Source organism: Acomys minous, assembly GCF_964271855.1.
Source record: "Acomys minous genome assembly, chromosome: 1".
NCBI lineage: Eukaryota > Metazoa > Chordata > Mammalia > Rodentia > Muridae > Acomys > Acomys minous.
The window spans coordinates 61,348,794-61,369,013 of NC_140483.1; the positions used below are offsets into that span (position 1 = coordinate 61,348,794).

The 20,220-nt window shown below is 42.4% G+C and overlaps 1 protein-coding gene across 8 annotated transcripts in view; it reads left to right on the forward strand.

The window, feature by feature from the left end:
• ZRANB3 (zinc finger RANBP2-type containing 3) overlaps positions 1-20,220 on the forward strand; it is a 157,065-nt gene that overhangs the window by 9,075 nt on the left and 127,770 nt on the right. The window contains exon 1 of one of the 8 annotated variants that reach the window (XM_084775791.1): positions 18,531-18,637. The exons of 5 other annotated variants lie outside the window; for them this stretch is intronic. The gene's annotated coding sequence lies outside the window, so the exon portion shown is untranslated. Of the gene's footprint in view, positions 1-18,530; positions 18,667-20,220 lie in introns of those variants that run through there. 2 more of the 8 variants (XM_084775792.1, XM_084775789.1) reach the window with 2 other exon arrangements.

Genomic DNA, 20,220 nt, shown 5'->3' on the forward strand with positions numbered 1-20,220 from the left:
TCTGTGTGCCAGATGACGGCTTTGCTTTCATTGTTGGGTTGTTCTTGTTTTTCATACAGGGTTTCTGTACACATCCCTGGCTTTCCTGGAGCTCTCTGTGTAGATCAAACTCAGAAATTAGCCTGCTTCTCTCCCCTGAGTGTGGGACTAAAGGCATAGGCTGCAATGCCCAGTTTGATAATGGCAATTTAAAAAATGTTCTCTCGACAGGCGTGGTGGCACACACCTTTAATCCCAGCACTCCGGAGGCAGAGGCAGGCAGATCACTGAGTTCGAGGCTGGCCAGAATTACAAAGGAAGCCCAGGACAGCCGAGGCTACACAGAGAAACTCTGTCTATGGAAAAAAAAAATCTCTCACAGTTCTAACTTAATGTTTAACAAACCTATTCCGTTTTTAATTTTTTTCTTTTTATTCTTTTTTTTTTTAAAGATTTATTTATTAATGCATTCTATGTGTGAGTGCTCTGTCTTCATGCACACCAGAAGAGGCAATCAGATCCCATTGCATTGGCTGGGAGCCACCATGTGGTTGCTGGGAATTGAACTCAGGACCTCTGGAAGAGCAGACAGTGCTCTTAAGCACTGAGCTGTCTCTCCAGCCCTCTTTCCTTTTTCTTTTTCTTTCTTTTCTTTTTCTTTTTCTTTTCTTTTCTTTTCTTTTTTATAAACAGGACTTCTTTGTGTAGCCCTGGCTGGCCTGGAACTCACAAAGATCCGCCTGCCTCTACCTCCTGAGTACTGGGATTAAAGGCATACGCCGCCATCGCAAAGCTAGAAATATAAAGGCTTATTTAATTTACATATATGAGTATTCTACCTACATGTTTTTATACCACTGCGTGCCAGGTGCCTTCAGAAGTCCAGGAGTGTTTCAGATCCCCTGCAGCGAGGCTTACGTATGGTTATAAGCCACTGTGAGCATGAGGAACCAGAGCTGGGTCCTCTGCAAGAGCAAGTGTGCTTAGCTGCTGAGCTTTCTGACGTGTTGGCGTGTAGTGGGTATCTGAAAAGGCTACACTCGGGAAGCATGCGGTTCCGGAAGTAACAAGAACAGCTACAAAAAGGGACAGCCCCGGAAAACGTGCTTAAGTTTTAAGTAAGGTTATGACTTGAGACTGATCTGTATTCACAGTTACTCTAGGGCGCATGGAGCCTGTAGGCTGCACGCTGGCCACACACGATGCACACTCTTGTGTGTAAGTCTTCCACTTACCATCATTGTGAGAATAATCTGTATTCTTGCATGTGGCTATACTTTATAAATTCTCCTCATACAAGATTCCATTGTGAGCCGGGCAGTGGTGGCGCACGCCTTTAATCCCAGCACTGGGGAGGCAGAGGCAGGTGGATCGATGTGAGTTCGAGGCCAGCCTGGTCTACAAAGTGAGTCCAGGACAGCCAAGGCTACACAGAGAGACTCTGTCTTGAAAAACGGAGGAAAAAAAAAAGATTCCATTGTCTGACTACAACAAAACATGTTCACTCTACTTATGATGGTCATTTGGTTGTTTCTGGGTTTCAGGGCCTTACCACTACTAATTCTTACACAAATAAACACTCGGATAAACATATATACAGTTTCTTATGTTCATCTCCCAAGAAGAGCTCCTGGATAATAAGATGCATGTGTTCTGCTTTAGTGGATACTATTTGTGTGGCCTGATGGGGTATCATAATCAACGTGTCACTATCAAAGCCGTTAACAAATACATTGCCTCTCACTTCCTGGGGTTAGTGGTCCAAAATCAAGTTTTTGGCCAAGTTGATGTTTTCTGAGGGCTGTGAAGAAATGGTCTATCTACTTCAGGACTGTCATAACTGTTTCCTTATTTTGTTTTGTTTTGTTTTGTTTTTTCAAGACAGGGTTTCTCTGTGTATCCTTGGCTGTCCTAGACTCACTTTGTAGACCAGGCTGGCCTCAAACTCACAGAGATCCACCTGCCTCTGCCTCCCGAGTGCTAGGATTGAAGGCGTGCACCACCACCGCCCCGCTTGCCCACCTTTTTAGATATCTGTGCCTGCTGCCCAGAAATGAAGACGATAACCTCTGGACTGCCCATCTTGGCTTAAAAATTGTTTTATTTATTAGAATAAGAATGTTTGTAGCTAGGTGTGGTGGTGACCGCCTTTAATCCCAGGGAGGCAGAGGCAGGCGGATCTCTGTGAGTTCAAGGCTAACCTGGTCTACAAAGCAAGTCCCTGACAGCCAGAGCTACACAGAGAAACCCTGTCTCCAAAAACAAAAACAAATACAAAAACAAAATAACATATATAAGGGAACCCAAGCTGTACAGAAACAATATATCATTTGCTCTCTAGAGAGCCAGAAAAATGGGTTGAGCATAGTTCACTATGATTACAAAGACCGGAGAACAAGGTAACTTATGGCGAAAAGCCTGCCTTTGAGTCCTGGACAACCAAGAGCTCTCTTGTCCAAGGCAGGCCACAAGGAATCCTGGCTTTAATGGAAGGACGAGTTTTTGCTTGTAGTTTTTTTTTTTAATATAACATTTCTTTCATTTTTCACATCAACAAAATTTGTAGTTCACATGGAATAATTTTTATTCCTGGTACAAAGTAAAGTCACAATTATTTTTTAAGCATGTCCAATGGGTCTTTCTTACTTTAATGAAAAAGCTGACCTAGCCCACTGGCGTACACTGACATCACTGTCATTAGTCTGGGTCTTCTCTTTAGGCGAGTGCTGTCTAGTGGAATGTTCTGCCAGCACGGACATGTTCTGTATATAGACCATTCCAATCAATACCTGCCTTAGCAACCGTGGTTATTGAATTCTAAAAAATGTACCTAATGCAAGTGAAGTGTGCATTTTAAAGCTTGGCTAGCTTGAATTCACTTAAATTTAAGTCTGAAGAGTCATACGTATCATCTGGCTATGATGTATCATAATGCAGCTGTACATTTATTTCTCTGTTAGGAACTTTTTTTATTCATTTATTTTATTTTATTTTATTTAGTTTGCGTATGTGTGTTATGTGTGTGTGTGTGTGTGTGTGTGTGTGTGTGTGTGTGTGTGTGTGTGTGTGTAAATGCTTGCATGTGCCTATGTATAGCTAGAGGTCAGAGGAAGACATTGGATATCCTGTTTTATCACTCTATTTCTTTTGGGAGGGGCATAGTTCGAAACAGGGTTCCTCTGCATGGTCTTTGGCTGTCCTGGACTTGATTTGTAGACCAGGCTGACCTCGAACTCACAGCGATCCTCCTGCCTCTGCCTCCCAAGTGCTGGGATTACAGGAGTGTGCCACCGTGCCTGGCTCTCACTCTATTTCTTAGTCCTTTGAGACACTGCCTCATTGAACCCTGAGCTGGACTGGGAGCTTGTGAGCTCCAGCAGCCCTCCAGGCTCTGTCTCCAGCAGCTCTGATGGCAGGCACACAGTCATCCTCAGCCTTTTCTATAGGCTCTGGGCCTTTGAACTGAGGCCCTCGTGCTTCTGTCTGTAGCAAGTGCTCTTCCCCAGCGAGCCACCCCTCTCTTTAGCCCACCAATTGTAATTTTAATGATTTGTTTTGTTTTTACTTATGTGTGTGACTGTGTGTCTCTGTGTGCGTGTATAACACATGTGAACAGGTGCCCAAGGAGGCCGGAAGAGTCTCAGATTCCCTGGAGATGGAACTAAAAGCAGTTGCTAAGCACCAACCGTGGGTGGAGGGCACTGAATTCAGGCCTCTGCAAGGATGGGAAGTACTCCTAACTGCTGAGGCATCACTCCAGACTTTATTTTTAATCTTTTGTTCTTTTGTTTTGTTTTGTTTTTGTCTTTTTTCTTTTCTTAGTTTTCTGAGACAAGGTTTCTCTGTGAAGCCTTGCCTGTCTTGGACTTGCTTTGTAGACCGGGCTGGCCTTGAATTTAAAGAGATCTGACTGCCTCTGCCTCCCTGAGTGCCGGGATTACAGGCGTGTCTCACTGTGCCTAGTTTATTTATTTATTTAAGAATTATTTAATTTATGCAGTGTTGTGCCTGCATGTGTGCCTGCACGCCAGAAGAGGGCACCAGATCTCACTATAGGTGGTTGTGAGCCACCATGTGGTTGCTGGGAATTGAACTCAGGACCTTTGGAAGAACAGCCAGTGTTTGTTTTTTTGTTTGTTTGTTTAGGTTTTTTGAGAAAGGTTTCTCTGTGTAACAGCCCTGGCTGTCCTAGACTCACTTTATAGACTAGGCTGGCCTTGAACTCAGAGAGTTCCACCTGCCTCTGCCTCCTGGGATTACAGGCATGTGCCGCCACGCCTGACCTGCCAGTGTTCTTAATCTCTGTGCCATCTCTCCAGCCCTACTTTTAATCTTAATACTAACTTTATTTTAATTATTAATGGAGAAGCACCTGTAATCCCAGAGCCTCGGGAGGCAGAGGCTGGCAGATCTCTGTGAGTTTGAGTCCAGTCTGGTCTACAAAACGAGTCCAAGACAGCCAGGGCTACAGAGAGAAACCCTGTCTCAAAAACGCATATATATATATATATATATATATATATATATATATATATATATATATATATATATATACACACACACACACATGTATATATATATAATATTATATTATATTATATATTAATGGAGGAGGCACATGTGCTGTGTCATGAGTGTGGAGGTCAGAGGGCAACCTTGTGGAGTTGGTTCTTTCCTTCCCCTGTTATGTGTAGGGCTCAGGGATTGAGCTCGGGGCACTGTGTTTGCATGGCTGAACTGTCTTGCCTGACCTATCCTCCAGTTTGTTGCCCTTCCTCTTCTCAAACAGTACCCTTTCTACTTTTCATACAGATTCTACACGTGAAAGAAATCACGTGACCTTTATCTTTTTCGGTTTTTCTTACTTTGCTTAACATGGCGACCCCCCAGTTCCATCCATTTTCCTGCAAATGACACAATTTTGGTCTTTGTGGTTTAATACGCTGTATTTAATAGGCTGTATTATGGTTATGGACCACACTTCCTTTACCCTTTCATCTGTTGCTGGGCATTTGTGCTGATTTTGCAACTTGGCTGTTGTGAATAGTGTTTCAACAAACTTGAGTGTGTGTGGTTCTCTCCTGTCTGCTGTCTTTGACTCTCTCATTTCTGTGCCCAGGTATGCTGGATGTGGTAATTATATGGAGCGTATAGGGATCATATCTTTAGCTCCCATCAAGTTTTATTTAACTGACCCATTCTGAGAGAGGACCACACTATGTCCCCTAAGCTGGCCTGGAACTTGCTGTGTAGCCAGGCTTGAGCTCACACTGGCGTTCCTCCTGTTCCGCCTCCTGTGAGCCAGGCTTAGGTGAGTACCATGATGCCTGGCTGCGTTTTTAGTACTTTGAGGAGCCTCCATAGTTACTGCCGTAGCGTCTGCACTGATTATATTCCTACTAAAACTGTATGGACTCTCACACCGTGCGCATCCTCAGGAGCTTTCCGTTGCTTGGTGATAGACAGCCTGTCTGGCGGGTGCTTTTCTCTTCTCTCTGGCTTCGGAGTAATTTGTTCTTTCTGGTTCCCACTTTCGTTCACAGTCCCAGGAGGGAAACTTTCAGCCCAGCATCTTTTCCCATGAGCTCATAATTTTTGTCCTCTGCAATGACTAGGTCTTCAATATCAATTTCCAATGTTATTCCTAGGAAATTAAGACATTTGATTGTTATAAACTGTCATTCTGTTATAGTTTTCTCACTATCCAGAAGTTTTATGTGGTATAGTTTTCTTTATTCTACTTGACTTATGGGTGATACTGTGCATTCACATTAAAGATTTTACAGTTGTTACCTGTACCAGTATCTTTTTAAAGGATCCTGTTCATGTAATTATTTGGTTTGTGTTTATATGTGCACATGCACATGCCACAGTGTACTGTTCTGTCTTTGGGACTGTTCTGTCTTTCCACCATGTGACATCTAGAGGATAAAACTAAGGTCATCAGGCTTGGCAGCAAATGACTTTACCCACTGAGCCAATTGGCCAGGTCCCAGTGTTATCTTTGTTCCATTCTTTTCCTCCTTGGATTCTGTTTACATCTATGTTAGACCTTTCTTCACTGTTTTTTATATCTCCTACCATCTTTGTGTGTTTGTTTGTTTGTTGGGACAGGGTTTTTCTGTGTAGCCTTGGCTGTCCTGGACTCACTTTGTAGACCAGGCTAGCCTCAAACTCACAGAGATCTGCCTGCCTCTGCCTCCCAAGTACTGAGATTAAAGGCGTGCGCCACCACACCTGGCTCCTACCTTCCTTTTCACTTTTATTTTTTGCTTCTTATATCTATAAAAACATATGTGTGTAGATGTGCCTCCATATTTACCCGTTTGTGTACATTTTCACGTACACACGTGTGCTTACCTTCACTCTAATTTACTACCTTTTACTGTTTGTTAGACCAAAGCCACTTGTTTTCCATTGCTCACGTGGGAGAGTTGTATTATTAAATATTTTTTGCACAGAACAGTTTCCATCACACCAGGCTTTGGGAAGCGTGGACATGTTTGAGGATTGGCTGGGTTTCTGTGTCCAGCTCAGGGATTAGCTGACTAGTGTCAAAGGACAGTCAGTTCTTTCCTTTCCTGCAGTTAGAGAATAGGAGCATTGTGCACTTCACTCTTAGTTCCAGCAGGGTATTTTTAAATCCTGTCATATCCACTTCAAGTCTGTTGTATCTTGTTTCTTCTCATGTTTTGGTTCTGTGTTTCTTTCTGTATTATATACATGAGGGCAAATTTGTTTTTGTTTTGTTGCTCTCTCTTATATATTTTTTTTAACATTCTAGTTTTTTTTTTCTGTTGCTGTGATAAAACAGTTTGACTAAAAGTAACTTACAGGAGGAAAAGGTTTACTTGTATTATGCTTCCAGATCACAGACTTCATTGAGAGAAGTCAGAGTAGAAACTCAAGCAGAAACCATGGAGGAATTGTGCTTGCTAGCTGGCTCAGAGGCAGGACTACCTGCTCAGGGAATAGTGCCACCCACAGCTGGCTTGCCTCTCCTCCCTAATTAATAATCATGGCATACACACACACCCCTGCCCACAGACCAGTCTGATCAGGTAGTTCATCAATTAAAACTCACTTCTTAGGTGACTAAAGGATGAATCAACCTGACAGTAAAAGCTTACTAGGGTGTCCTACATATTTTCTGGTAATTAATCATACATTGTCTCAGTAATTAAGTATTTTTGGTTTTCTCAAGACTGAGTTTCTCTGTGTAGCCTGGGCTGTGTTGGACTTCCTCTGTAGATCAAGTTGGCCTCAAAGTCACAGAGATCCACCTTTCTCTGCTTCCTTGAATGCTGGGATTACAGGTGTGTGCCACCATGCCCAGCTGAATTAAGAATCTTAATGTGTAGAAGCCTCAGTGATTAGTAAATTCTCATAATGAACATTAGCCAAGCTGAATTCTTTGGTCTTTCCTTGGCCAGCCATGTAACATAAATATTAAATTCATTTTCAGGAAAACTTCAGGGTGTGATTTTTCTTTTTTTGTTTGCTTCAGACATGATCTTCTATAGCCCAGGCTAGCCTTGAGCTTTCTATGTAGCTGAAGGCAGGTCTTGCTTTCGGACCTGCTAACTCTGCTTCCCGGGTGCTAGGCTTATATGTGGTCACTGCTTTATCTAGCATTTGACAATTCCGAATTTTGATTATCAAATCATGTCAGATGTATTTGCTTTTTTGACCTAAAATTTAGATATGATTTACCTCAAAATGCACAGTGTTTGTGTGTGTGTGTGTGTGTGTGTGTGTGTGTGTGTGTATGTGTGTGTGTGTGTCTTTTAAGGCTCTTGTAGGTTTTGTAACCGCAGACTGTCATCAGTCACATCATAGCTATTCCTAATCAACTGTCTCCTAAATTTGGCAACACTGCTCTGACTTCTTTCACCACCGTGCTTTTCTTTGTAATTTCAGTTTTGTTTAGTGTATGCATTGTTTTGAACAAGAATGGTCTTCATAGGCTAATAGCTTTGAATGTCTGGTTCCCAGTTGGTAGACTGCTTGGAAAGCATTGAGAGATGTGTCCTTGTTGGAGGAGATGTGTCATTAGGAGTGGGCTTTGAGGTTTAAAGTCCGTGCCAGACCTAGTCTCTCTGTCTCTCTCTGTCTCTCTATCTCTATCTCTCTATCTCTCTCTATCTCTTTCTCTGTTACTCTCTCTTCTGTGTGCATGCATACACCTCATGCTTATAAATTAGATAGAGACCCTGATTTAAGCTGCTGCCCCAGTTCCACGCCTCCTTCCATCCTGTTTCCCACCGTGATGGCCGTGGGCTAACCCTCTGAAACTGTAAGCAAGTCCCCAGTGAAGTGTTTCCTAAGTGTGGTCATGGTGTCTCTTCACAGAAGTAGAAAAGTAAGGCCGCTTCCCCGCTTTCCTCCGTAGTGAGCAGAGTTTCTTCCCCCTTCCCATTTTGGCAGTCAGAGCACAGTTGGCCTTGGTGCTGATCCTTACGCATCTTGTTTTCTTGATTGGCTATGGTCTCGTGTTTTCTTTATTTCTTTCTATTGCTTGAAGCAGTATTTTCCGTAGCTCAGACTGGCTCCAAATTTGCTAAGTAGTTGTGGATGACCTTAAACTGTAATCCTACTGTCTTGACTTCCTAAATCCTGAGATCGTAGGAAGCTGTGCTCTGGTTAAGTTGACCACACCCATCATTTTCCAGGAAAAGGAAACCAAGACACACTTCACATTTTGTAATCGACACTATACTGGCTAGGGGCACAATTGGAAAATTAGAACATTCCTTATGGAAAAATACTAATATTATCAAATAGCTGACTTTGTTAGCACTGGTCTTCAGCAGACTTTTGAAAGCAGAGAGAAAGTTGCCACATTCAAAATGTGAGCTGTGTGTTGGTTTCTTTTCCCTGGAAAATCATGGGTGTGATCAATTAAACAGAGGCAATTGAATCAAAGTTTCGTATAATTGCCAGACTTGGGAAGTCAAGGCAGTAAGATTAGAGTTTACGCCATCTACAATGCATATTTGTATAATACATATCTAAGTACATGAGTGACTGAAAAGCCAGTGAGCGCTGAGTCCTGCATAGATTACTGGTTAAGATTCTGGCTTCCAAGCCGGGCGTGGTGGCGCACACCTTTAAACCCAGCACTCGGGAGGCAGAGGCAGGCGGATCACTGTGAGTTTGAGGCCAGCCTGGTCTACAAAGGGAGTCTAGGATAGCCAAGGCTACACAGAGAAACCCTGTCTCAAAAAAACAAAAAAAAACAAAACAAAACAAACAAAAAGGATTCTGGCTTCCTGTTGATCTGTTCTGCACTATCACTTTCACCTCATTTTTTGCTTCCAGGTACTCTGTAAGATTCTGGGCCCTATGAAATGTGCCACCTTGGTCCCACTTGTCCTTCCTTGTTTGGAGGTTACACAGTTGCTCTAGGCATAGTCTCCTTGGACCATCCACTGCTCCCAGCTGGCTCCAGCTTTCCTGTTGGTTCTACCTTTGAACTGCACTAGGGCAGGCACCAGGAAGCTGGGCTAGACTTCAGTTATGTGTGCTTATCTGTGACCTGTCTGCTGGCATTTCATTTGTCAATTTTGCCAGTAGCCTCCTGAGCTCCTGTACCTGTGCTTTATCCCTCTTTGACAATTCTTTATGTGTAAATTCATGACAAATTTGTGGCACACACCTTTAATACCAGCATTCTGGAGGCAGAGGCAGGTGGATCTCAACGTGTTTAAGGCCAGCCTGGTGCAGAGATAGTTTCAGGACAGCCAGGGCTACACACATGCGCGCGCGCGCGCGCACACGCACACACACACACACACACACACACACACACACACATACACACACACACACAGAGAGAGAGAGAGAGAGAGAGAGAGAGAGAGAGAGAGAGAGAGAGAGAAAACAAACTCCAAAATTTTGTCTTTCCAGACTAACGTTTTTCTTATTTATTTGTTTTCATTCAGGCCAGGCATGGTGGCACACATCTTTTATCCTAGAACTCTAGAGGTGACACAGGGAGATCTCTGAGTTCAAGGCCAGCCTGGCCAACCCATCCTCCTGCCTCTGCCTCCCAAGTGCTGGGATTAAAGGATGTGCCAACATGCCCAGCCTAGTTTTTAAAAATATTCAATATTTAAAATTTCTTCATTTATGAGAGAGAGAGAGAGAGAGAGAGAGAGAGAGAGATATTACATATATGTGTGTCTCAAAGCATGCGGTAGTATTTGTGTGGAGGTCAGAGGCCACCTTGTGGAATTGGTTCTCTCCTTCTACTGTGTAAGTCTGAAGGATTGCACTTGTATAGTCAGGCTTGGCCACCAGTGCTTTTACACTGAGCCATCTTGCCGCTCAATATTTAATATTGTTGTGACCTGTTTTATCATTTAGATTTTTAGGTACCCTTAGATTTTTTCAAGGATAATAGGTAACCATGCATTAAATCTCTCCACCTTTGCTCCATTATGCTCAGCATGAAAAGAAAAATGAAATTATTGACCCTCTCTCTATGTACATATTTCAGCTTACATGTATGTATTTGTAGAAAGGACTGAGAAACAATATATGAGGCTGTTAGCGTACAGTTTGTTACGTATATTTTCTTCTGAGGAGACAGGAGAAGCCTGTCTGACCCTGCAAGACTTGTTACAAGGCTTGATTTTGCATCTTGTGTCTACTGCCTCCATCCGTGCTGTGGTGTGTGGATGTCATCTGATGTAAAATGTATTTCCATTTCTTCCGGAAATACTGGTAGAGTGATTTGTTTTTACTTTGCTGTCTGAATGGAGAAGACTTTAGCTCCTGTTCAGAAAGATCATGGAGGCCCTGCAGTAACTTGTGTCCTGGAGTGTATCACTAGTGATGAGCTAATCCCTTTCATCGTTTTCCTTTTCTCCTAAAACTGAAGTTTTCCCTTTCACTTTAGATTAGATGCTTTTGTAGTGCTGTGATCTATATTTCTTTGGTGGAAGACACATTCAAATTTGAAGCACTTGGTGATTTTGTTACAAAAAGATCCTTGGTTAATTATTTTAGTATGAAGGCATAAACTTTCCAACTTATCATCCGAGTTTAATAATCTAAAGATAATTAGGATAAGTATGAAGGAAATTCAAGTGTAACTTTTAAAACCTGGAAAAAGCTTTAAAAATGTACTAATTGATTACATACAGTAGTGTGTATCACGTTACCAATAAGAAACCAAATCTTAGCTGGGCATGGTGGCACACGCTTTTAATCCCAGCACTTGGGAGACAGGCAGGAGGATCAATGTGAGTTCGAGGCCAGCCTGGTCTATGGAGTGAGTCCAGGATATCCAAGGCTACACAGAGAAACCCTGTCTGGAAACAACCCCTCCCCCCCCAAAAGAAACCACTCTAAACAATTTGTTTTGTACAGTTATTTCATTATTTTCCATTGTCCCAATCCAGTATAGAACTTTATAGATTGTCAAGTGAGAGATTTGGCTCCCTCTGTCTGAAAGTATTGTTGACACGTACCATATGTCAAAAATTGGTGTGTGTGCACGCCCATGTCATATGCATATGTATGCACGAGTTTTAGGGTGCATATACGCATTGCTGAGTCCAGTGATCAGCGTCAAGTGTCCTTTCCTACCACTCTCTATCTTGTTTTTTTCAGAGAGTTTCTCACTGAGCCTGAAACTCACCATTTCTGCTAAACTAGCTGGCCAGCAAGCCTCAGGTCTCCTCCTGCCTCTGCTTCCCCAGTGCTGGAGTATAGGCGTGGTTTTCATGTGAGTGCTGGTGATCCAAAATTAGGTCCCTGGGCTTTTAGAGGAGATGCTTTACTCACTGAACCATTTCCCCGGTCCCAATAGTTATACTTTTTAATAGATGGACTGAATACTGCTTTTTATCTCTTTCATTAGGCTCTTTGTTAGGAAAGAGCTTATAAATGTAACCCTTATTCACCTGTTTTAAATGTGGTCTTAGAAGCTTGCTGCCTCTGTCTGCTAACCTAGGCCTAGTCCTGGAAGCTTCTAGCCTAGGCCTAGAATGTTTTCAGCCTCTGAGACTCACTGCTTAATAAACTCACCCTTACTTGTTCTTTCTCAGCTCTGGGCAGGTTGGTTCAACTCAGCTGTTCTGGCTCAAACTCCTCTCCAAGCTGACTGATTCAAACTTCTCTCGCCTCTGACTGAATTGCTCTGTTTGACCTTAAACAACTCTAGCAATCTATTCTAATCTTTTGGCTTCTTCTCATTCTGTCTCCACCTGTGTTTAGCTTGTTGTCTGTCTCTGCAACCTGTCTCTGTACAACTGTCCTGATACAACTGCCTCCTCCCCCCCTCCTCCCTGCACTGCTCTCTTTTAAGTCACCTCTCTTTGATCTCTATTGAGTGAGAATTGGGCATCTCCTGTTCTAGCAAATCTTCTCTGATTCATTACTTTTTCTGCCCCTCAATTAGACATTATTTTCAAATATGAATGCTTCCTTTTTTTATTTGTTTGTTTTTGTGTTTTGAGACAGGCCTTCTCTGTGTAGTCTTAGCTATCCTGGACTTGCCTTACAGACCAGGATGTCCTTGAACTCACAGCGATCCATCTGCCTCTGCCTCCCGAGTGCTGGGATCAAAGGCGTGCGCCACCACACCCAGCGAACATACATACTCTTTGTTGAAAATACATATAACAGCAAAATTAGAAAAGCACACACTCACCCTAATGGCTCAAATGTCTATCTATGTATATAGCTATAGGTCTGTCCTCCTAAAGTATAGCTATCTTACACTATGGTTAGAAAGGGAACTTGCCCCAACTGCTGTGGAAAGCAGCTTGACAATTTCTACTACACATCAGCCAATGTGTTCTCTAATCCACTAGTTTAACTTTCTGAGCTTATGAATGCGCATATATGATTACTAAAAGATAGTTCATAGCAGCACTGTTCGTAACTACCTAAACTGTCTACTAACACAAAATAAGGACTACTTGTGGTATGATGTACAATAGAAAATTTACAGCAATGAGAATGAATTGTTGTATGGATCCTCAACACCACAAAAATATGTGTGCTTTCATTATTGTTTTAAGGCAGGGTCTTTCTGTGTAGCCTTGGAGCTCACTGTGTAGAGTAGGCTGGCCTTGAGTTTACAGAAATCATCCTTTCTTTACCTTCCAAGTGCTGGTAAAAACACGCGCCAACATTTGGTGTATATATATGTTCATACAAAAGCATGTGTGTGTGTGTGTGTGTCTGTCTGTCTGTCTGTCTGTGTGTCTGTCTGTAGAGGAAAGGTGCTGAGTTTCCTATCTTCTCATAAAGGTCTAGGCAAAAGTCTGCCAGCGTCCTGCTAAGGGTCAGAATGTGTGGGTGGGAGCATGTAGATGGTGTGTTTTGAAATAAGGCAAGGGTCTTTAGACTTGCATCTTGGTTCTGAGTCTGTAGTCATCCCTGGCATCATGAACACACAGGCTCCTCCCTTTTTTATTTAAGATTTGTAACTTAGAGCAAAAAGTTCCTCATACCTGAATATGCAATACTTCATAGTGCTAGCAAACTAAACTAAACTAAACTAAACTAAACTAAACTAAACTAAACCGGATTGGATTAAACTAAAACCAATTTCTTTCTTTCTTTCTTTCTTTCTTTCTTTCTTTCTTTCTTTTTTTTTTTTTTTTTTGAGGGGAGTGGTTCAAGACAGGGTTTCTCTGTGTAGCCCTGGCTCTCCTGGTGCTTTGTAGACCAAGCTGGCTTGGAACTCACAGAAATCCCCCTGGCTTTGCCTCCCAGAGTGCTGGCATTTTAGGCATGTGCCACTGCGCCCAGCTTAAAACCAAGTTCTTAAAGTTTTATTTATTTTTACTTTATATGTATGGGTGTTTGTCTGCATGTTTGTATGTGTACTACATGCATGTGTACTACATACATGTGGTGCCTTTTGAAGTGAAGTACATTATATCCTCTGGAACAGAATTGTGGACGGTTGTGAGTAACCATGTAGGTGCTGGGAATTGAGACCAAGTACTTTCAAAAGAACAGTAAGTGCTTTAAACTGCGGAGCCGTCTCTCTGTTCCTAAAGCATAGATTTTTTTAAAAAATGTTTTTATTAATATTCTGATCATATTTGCCCCTCTCTGCTTATCTCCTTCCCAAGTAGCCCTTTCCACTGTCATGTCGTGTGTGTGTGGGTGTGGGTGTGGGTGTGGGTGTGTGGGTGTGTGACCCCAAATGAATTTAATGAGGGCTTCTTACAGGATCAGGGCGGCAGGAGTGTTTACAGGAACTTAGCAGTGCCCCTTTGTACCACTGAGGAAAATGTCTGTTCTCGCCCAAACAACCATTATTTCCTGTAGGTCCTTGAGGGGTGGAGGCAAGTGTGGGGTGGTGAAATCTCTTGAGGCCCTCCCCCTACTTACAAAACCCCTGAATTTTCTCCCAACTATGTGAAGTTCTATTCTAACAGGTCCAGGTTGCTAACATGGTCAAACATGGCAGAATCTGATGAATTCATATTCTTCACTTAAACTTAGCTGAACCTATAGTAACTGTTCTTGATATTAGCATCCTCCAGTAGCTTTTAAAGCATGGTTTTCCTGTCAGGTGAACGAGGTTCATTAAAAAGGGAGATTTTTTTGTGTGTGTTGTGAGGTTAGTGCTGTGATAAAATGTTTTCCATTGTTCTGGGCCACATTGTTCCACTGGGGTGGGGGTGGGGGTGGGGTGGGGTGGGGTGGGGTGGGGTGAGGGGTGGGATGGGGGTGGGGCAGCAGGAGGACTGCCATGGCAGTGTAGCCAGGACCAGATTCTCTTGACACTCACCTTGATCGTCCTAAAACAAATATGAAGATACTGTGTGTGATTTTATAGTTATCAGAATAATCTCATTGCCTAACATTGTAGAATGATAAAGTATTATTTTAAAAATTAAAAGCAATGTGTATTTTTATGTTTCTTCTTTAAAAAATATTACAATCTTGAAACAAAGGTAATATATATTACCTGAGTTTTATGGGATAGTACTATGTATTACTTCTAGAGTATTGAATGGACAATTGAAAAACTTCCCATGTATACCATAAAATTGACCTGTCAATGAATGTCCCTTACCAACCCTTATTTTTGAGCCTATATAAAGATTTTGATATTGTTTGTATACACATATATTTGGGATCGCGTAAGCTGTCATAGCTAAGTGTGATGCTTCTAGACTGTTTGACATTTAATATACAATTGAAAGACAAGTACTCTTAACAAGTTACTTAGGATACTGATATTCACAAAGACAGAACATTCGTGTTTATCTGAGGCAAGAGAAGGAGAGAATCCCGAATGAGTTAAAACAAAGGGCTAAAGAAAAGGTTTAGAGGTTAAGAGCACTGGCTGTTTTTCCAAAGGTCCTTAAGTTCCGTTCCCAGCAACCACATGGTAACTCACAGCCATCTATAATGGGACCTGGTTTCCTCTTCTGGCCTACAGGCACAACACTGTAAGCATAAGAAATACATTTTTTTTTTTCTTTTTGGCTTTGTGAGGGAGTTTCTCTGGGTAACCTTGACTGTCCTGGACTCGCTTTGTGATCAGGCTGGAATGACAAGTCAGAGAAAGATTTGACAGAATGAGTCAGGATAGTATATGCCCCACTCTCACCAGAAGAGACAGGAAAAAGAGGACTTAGGAGAGCCACACTGAGAGGGCGCGGGGGGGCGGGGGGAGAGGTTGAAATTTTACAGGGACAGTTGTACAGAGACACGTTGCTGAGAGAGAACAAGCTAGACACGGGTGAGGACAGAATGAGCCACAGAATGAGAAGGAGCCAGAAGATTAAGATTTCTAGAGTTATTTGGGACCAAGCAGAGCAATTCAGCCAGAAGCTGAGAGGAGCCAGGATGAACCAGTCAGCTTGGAGAGGAGTTTGAACCAGAACAGCTGAGTTGAACCAACCAGCTAGAAAGAGTGAGCTTGTTCAGCAGTAAGTCTCAGGGTTTGAAAACATTCTAGGCGTAGATTAGATTGTGTGGAGGCTAGAAGCTTCCAGGACTAGGCCTAGGTTAGCAGATGGAGGCAGTAAGCCTCTGAGACAAGAAGTCTGGCAAATCCAAGTTACTTTTACATATAGGAGCTGGGGAGATGGCTCCCTGGTTATAAGAGTACTTGCTACTCTTCTAGAGGACCTGAATTTGGGTCCTAGTGCCCATGTCAGTCACAAGTGCTTGTGATTGGCAACCGAGGGAGCTGAACACTGTCCACAAGCACCTACACTAACACGCACGCGAACACACATGCACATGCATGCATGCATAGGATCAAATATAAAAATCTTTAAAAAATAAAGTTATGTTTTGTTACAAACAGTTTACATATTTCCCAAATATCTTTTCTAAATTATTACAGCATTAAAACACACTGGAGTGCTATTTTTGAAGCCAAAGAGTTTTGTTACTGACATGATAATAATTTGTTGTTTATACATTTTGCAAAATATTAAAATGTTCCAAGTTACCATATTCTTTAAATAACACAGGGTAAAATGTTGTCTCTAAAGTGTTGGCTTGTGAGTAGGAGGGAAATTATACATTACTGTGTTATATAAAAGTGACTCACGAGTGGGGGAAAGATCCCAAGAAGACCAGGACACCCACACTAGAAAAAGCCAGCATGTGCTTTTCCTTTTTATACCCTGTTCCAGCAGTCTGCTTAATGAAATGCTATTCATTAAACAAATTTCGGCAATTTCTTCATTGCCGTGGTGAATATCTTTCTGTTTTTAAAAGAATGAAGTAACAATTTTAAATCTTGAAAATTGCTCAGAAGACAAAAAGTTTAATTTCATGTTTGAAGTAATTTTCTTTGCTTCAGGGTTTCTTAAACTTAAAATCCACAGAATAAAGCAAACTAACATGGGAGTATTTTAGGTTATCTTTAAAATAAAATATCAGTACAATTAAGTAATATTTCAGCAAATCGGGTCCCTAGTCTGATAAAGAGACCAAGCTATTTTACTGAATGTATTATATATGTTTCATATCTCATGTTCAGTCTTTTTGATAGTTTATTTTTTTAGATTTGTTTATTTAATGTGTATGAGTGTTTTGTCTACGTGTATGTATGTGCACTACCATGTAGGTGTCTGGTGTTTGCAGAGGGTATAAGGAGGTATCAGATTGACTGTAGCTGGAGTTATTAGACAGTTGCAAGCCACCATGTAGATGCTGGAAACAGAACCGTGGTCCTTTGGAAAAGCAGCCAGGGTTCTTAACTGCTAAGCAGTCTCTCCAGCTCTGATAGTTTAATTTTAATAAAGGCATACTTTTGTGTGGTAGCACTAAATAATCTTAACAATATTTCTTATGTTACCCCAAAAATGTTTAAGTTGGATATCACAAATAAGGTTTTGTTCACATGAAGAACTTTCTGGTGTTTTTCTTTTGTTTAGTTAGCTTTGGTTTTAGGTTGCTGTTATTCTCAAGCAAAAGTAAAGTGAAAGGTTATTACAGAAAAGAAACACAGCCGGTCGCATCGCAGGCAGAGGAACTGTAGGAGGAAACACAGAGCTGGCAGTGCAGCTACACCGCAAAGATGTGCATTTCATTCGTGGAGAAGGGTTTGAATATTCATGCCCTTTCAGGAAAGATTTTGAGTCTTGATGGTTTTCCTGGTAAGGAGGGGATTTTAATTGTGCATGCTTCCTTTACACAGGCCTCAAAGCTAACATGTCACAGAGAGGGCTTAATGAGGCAGTCAGATTCACAGCCATCTGGGCAGTCATGGGTCTGAACCAGTTTCCCATGGCTCCCTGTTTCTCTACACACTTAGTTGCCTGCCTGCTGGCTGGGAGTGTGAAGCCTGCTTGTTTTGTTTGTTCTCACATTGTAGTCACTGCTGTAGCAGCAAGCTGCTGGGTTCCTATAGAGTATCCCCATACTGTACTTGCTTCTCACTCTTAAGGGAAGCTGAGGGACACGGGTCCACTTGTGGAGCTGCTGAAAGCTTATGTGGGACTGTTGGCTCTACTGCTAGAGAAACACAGCTCCTTATATGCCTGTTCCCAGCCCCGATTTCAGGATTTAGGTTGTCACATTTGTCAGTGGTATGGCCTAGAAGGTGCACATGCTCGTTAAATTGAGATGGAATTGTTTGCATCCTGGAGAACACAAACCTGACCAAAAGTTTAAGAAATTAATAACAGGATTATACCTGTTATTAGAAGTCCTAAGAGGCATACACCCAAGTTACACTATGTAGAGCAATTTATATTCCTATGAACCTAGTGTCTGTATGTCGGAAACAGAACATTATTGATTATTTTTGTCTTAAAAAATGTTCAACTATTTGTGTATATGGTGTGTGTGTGTGAGAGAGAGAGAGAGAGAGAGAGAGAGAGAGAGAGAGAGAGAGAGAGAGAGAGAGAGATAGGCAGGCAGGCAGGCAGACAGGCAGACAGAGAGAGCTTTTCAGAATTGGACTTCTTTCTTATTTCAATTAAGTGTATGGTTCCCCGGCTCTTGGGGTGCAGAATTGAATGAGAGTGTCTTATAGTCAAGAAGTTCATTGCCAGGTAGCAGAACACACACAGAAATCCGTGTCACAATGCAATAGATTCCACAGTGGAGGCATGGTGACAGCATGCAGGGCATCCTGGCTGCGGCTGGAAGCCAGAAACACGTGTGGCCTGGAACTAGCTCGCAGAGGGCTGCTCCAAACTGGATCTTGAAGGTTGAATACGCATTTACTAGTTGAATAAGGTGGGATATAGGAAGGGAACTTCCACAGGATCATTTTAGGCAGAAGGAAAGCGATCCACCTGCCTCTGCATCCTGAGTGCTCGAATTACAGCCTTGTGTCACCGCATCCGGCCTAGGGAGATTTGTTAAAGAGGAATACTGGTATTATTCTAGAAAGTTTTTCTTTCTTACATTTGTAGGAAGGCCTTTTCTTTATTTATTTGCGTGTGTGTGCGTGTGCGCGTGTGCGTGTGTGCGTGTGTGTGTGTGTGTTACTGTATGTGTAGAGCTCCAAGGTCAGCCCTGTGGGATTAAGTCTCTTTCCACCATGTAGGTTCCGAGTACTTCAGGTCATGACAGTTGGTACCGCGTGCCTTTACCCACCGAGTCACCTCACCAGCCCATAGACATTTGCTAAGATTATTACTGTTTTGCTTTATTTTGTTTTTTGTTTTGTTTTGTTTTAAACAGGGTTTCTCTTTAAAGCACTGGTTGGCCTGGAACTTGCTTTGTAGACCAGGTTGGCTTCGGACTCAGAGATCTGCTTGCCTCTCTGCCTCCTCAGTGCTGGGATTAAAGGTGTACACCATCACTGCCTGGCTGTATTTTCATTTTAAGAAAGACTTTGTGGCCAGGCATGGTAATGCATGCCTGTAATCCCAGCACTTGGGAGCCAGAGACAGGTGGATCCCTGTGAGTTTGAGGCCAGCCTGGTCTACAGAGCTAGTCCAGGACAGACAGCCAAGGCTACACAGAGAAACTTTGTCTCAAAAATAACCAAACCGTGTATGTAAAGTTAGGCAAAAGATTCGTTTATCACCACGTAACCTGTTACGTTGGTTAGCTCCACTTGAAGTAGTAGAAAACTGAGGCACAGAGGTGAGCTCATTCAACCATGCTTACCAGCAGAAATGCTGGAAGCTACATCCATTTGCTTGCAGAGCCTGAGCTTCCAGAGCTCATCGTAGCTCAGGGGGTCTGAGAATTGGGACGAAGAAAAGCACAAAATGAGGCTGGAAGCTTGCTGGTGAGGAGCTAGAGGAAGGCAGCCGGCAGCTGGACTAGCAAAGGACCAGGAACGATTTCTGTTTAATTTTACAATGGCAATGCTTAGTGTGTGTGAATGCCAATAAAAATTACCCAGCAAAGAGCAGGAAAAAAAAAAACGGGTCAAAGAAGAGAAAATCGATACTGAACTATTATGTTCGGGAAGGAGCGAGATCTGAGCATCGAGTTAGGCCTGAAGGAGTAGCAGCTGGGATAGAAGGCGATGAGCGAGTGTGGAGACACAGTTAAGGCTGTATATCTCTGCGTCAGCTTTTTACACTGCTCTGCTTCTATGTATAGTACTTTAAGTAGCCACTGATAGAAACAATCCTCTCTCAATACAGTTTATCTTTTCATAATTTCAATTGCAGCAGTTGTGCTTTAAAAATGTTAAATGGAAAATTCGAGAAGCAAGCGATTCATAAGTATTAAATTGCACGACATCCTGAAGTAGCAGAGTGGAATCTGGCGACATGCTTCCATAACCCTTCTCGCGTGTGAACGATCTTTTGTTCGGGATGTCTGCTG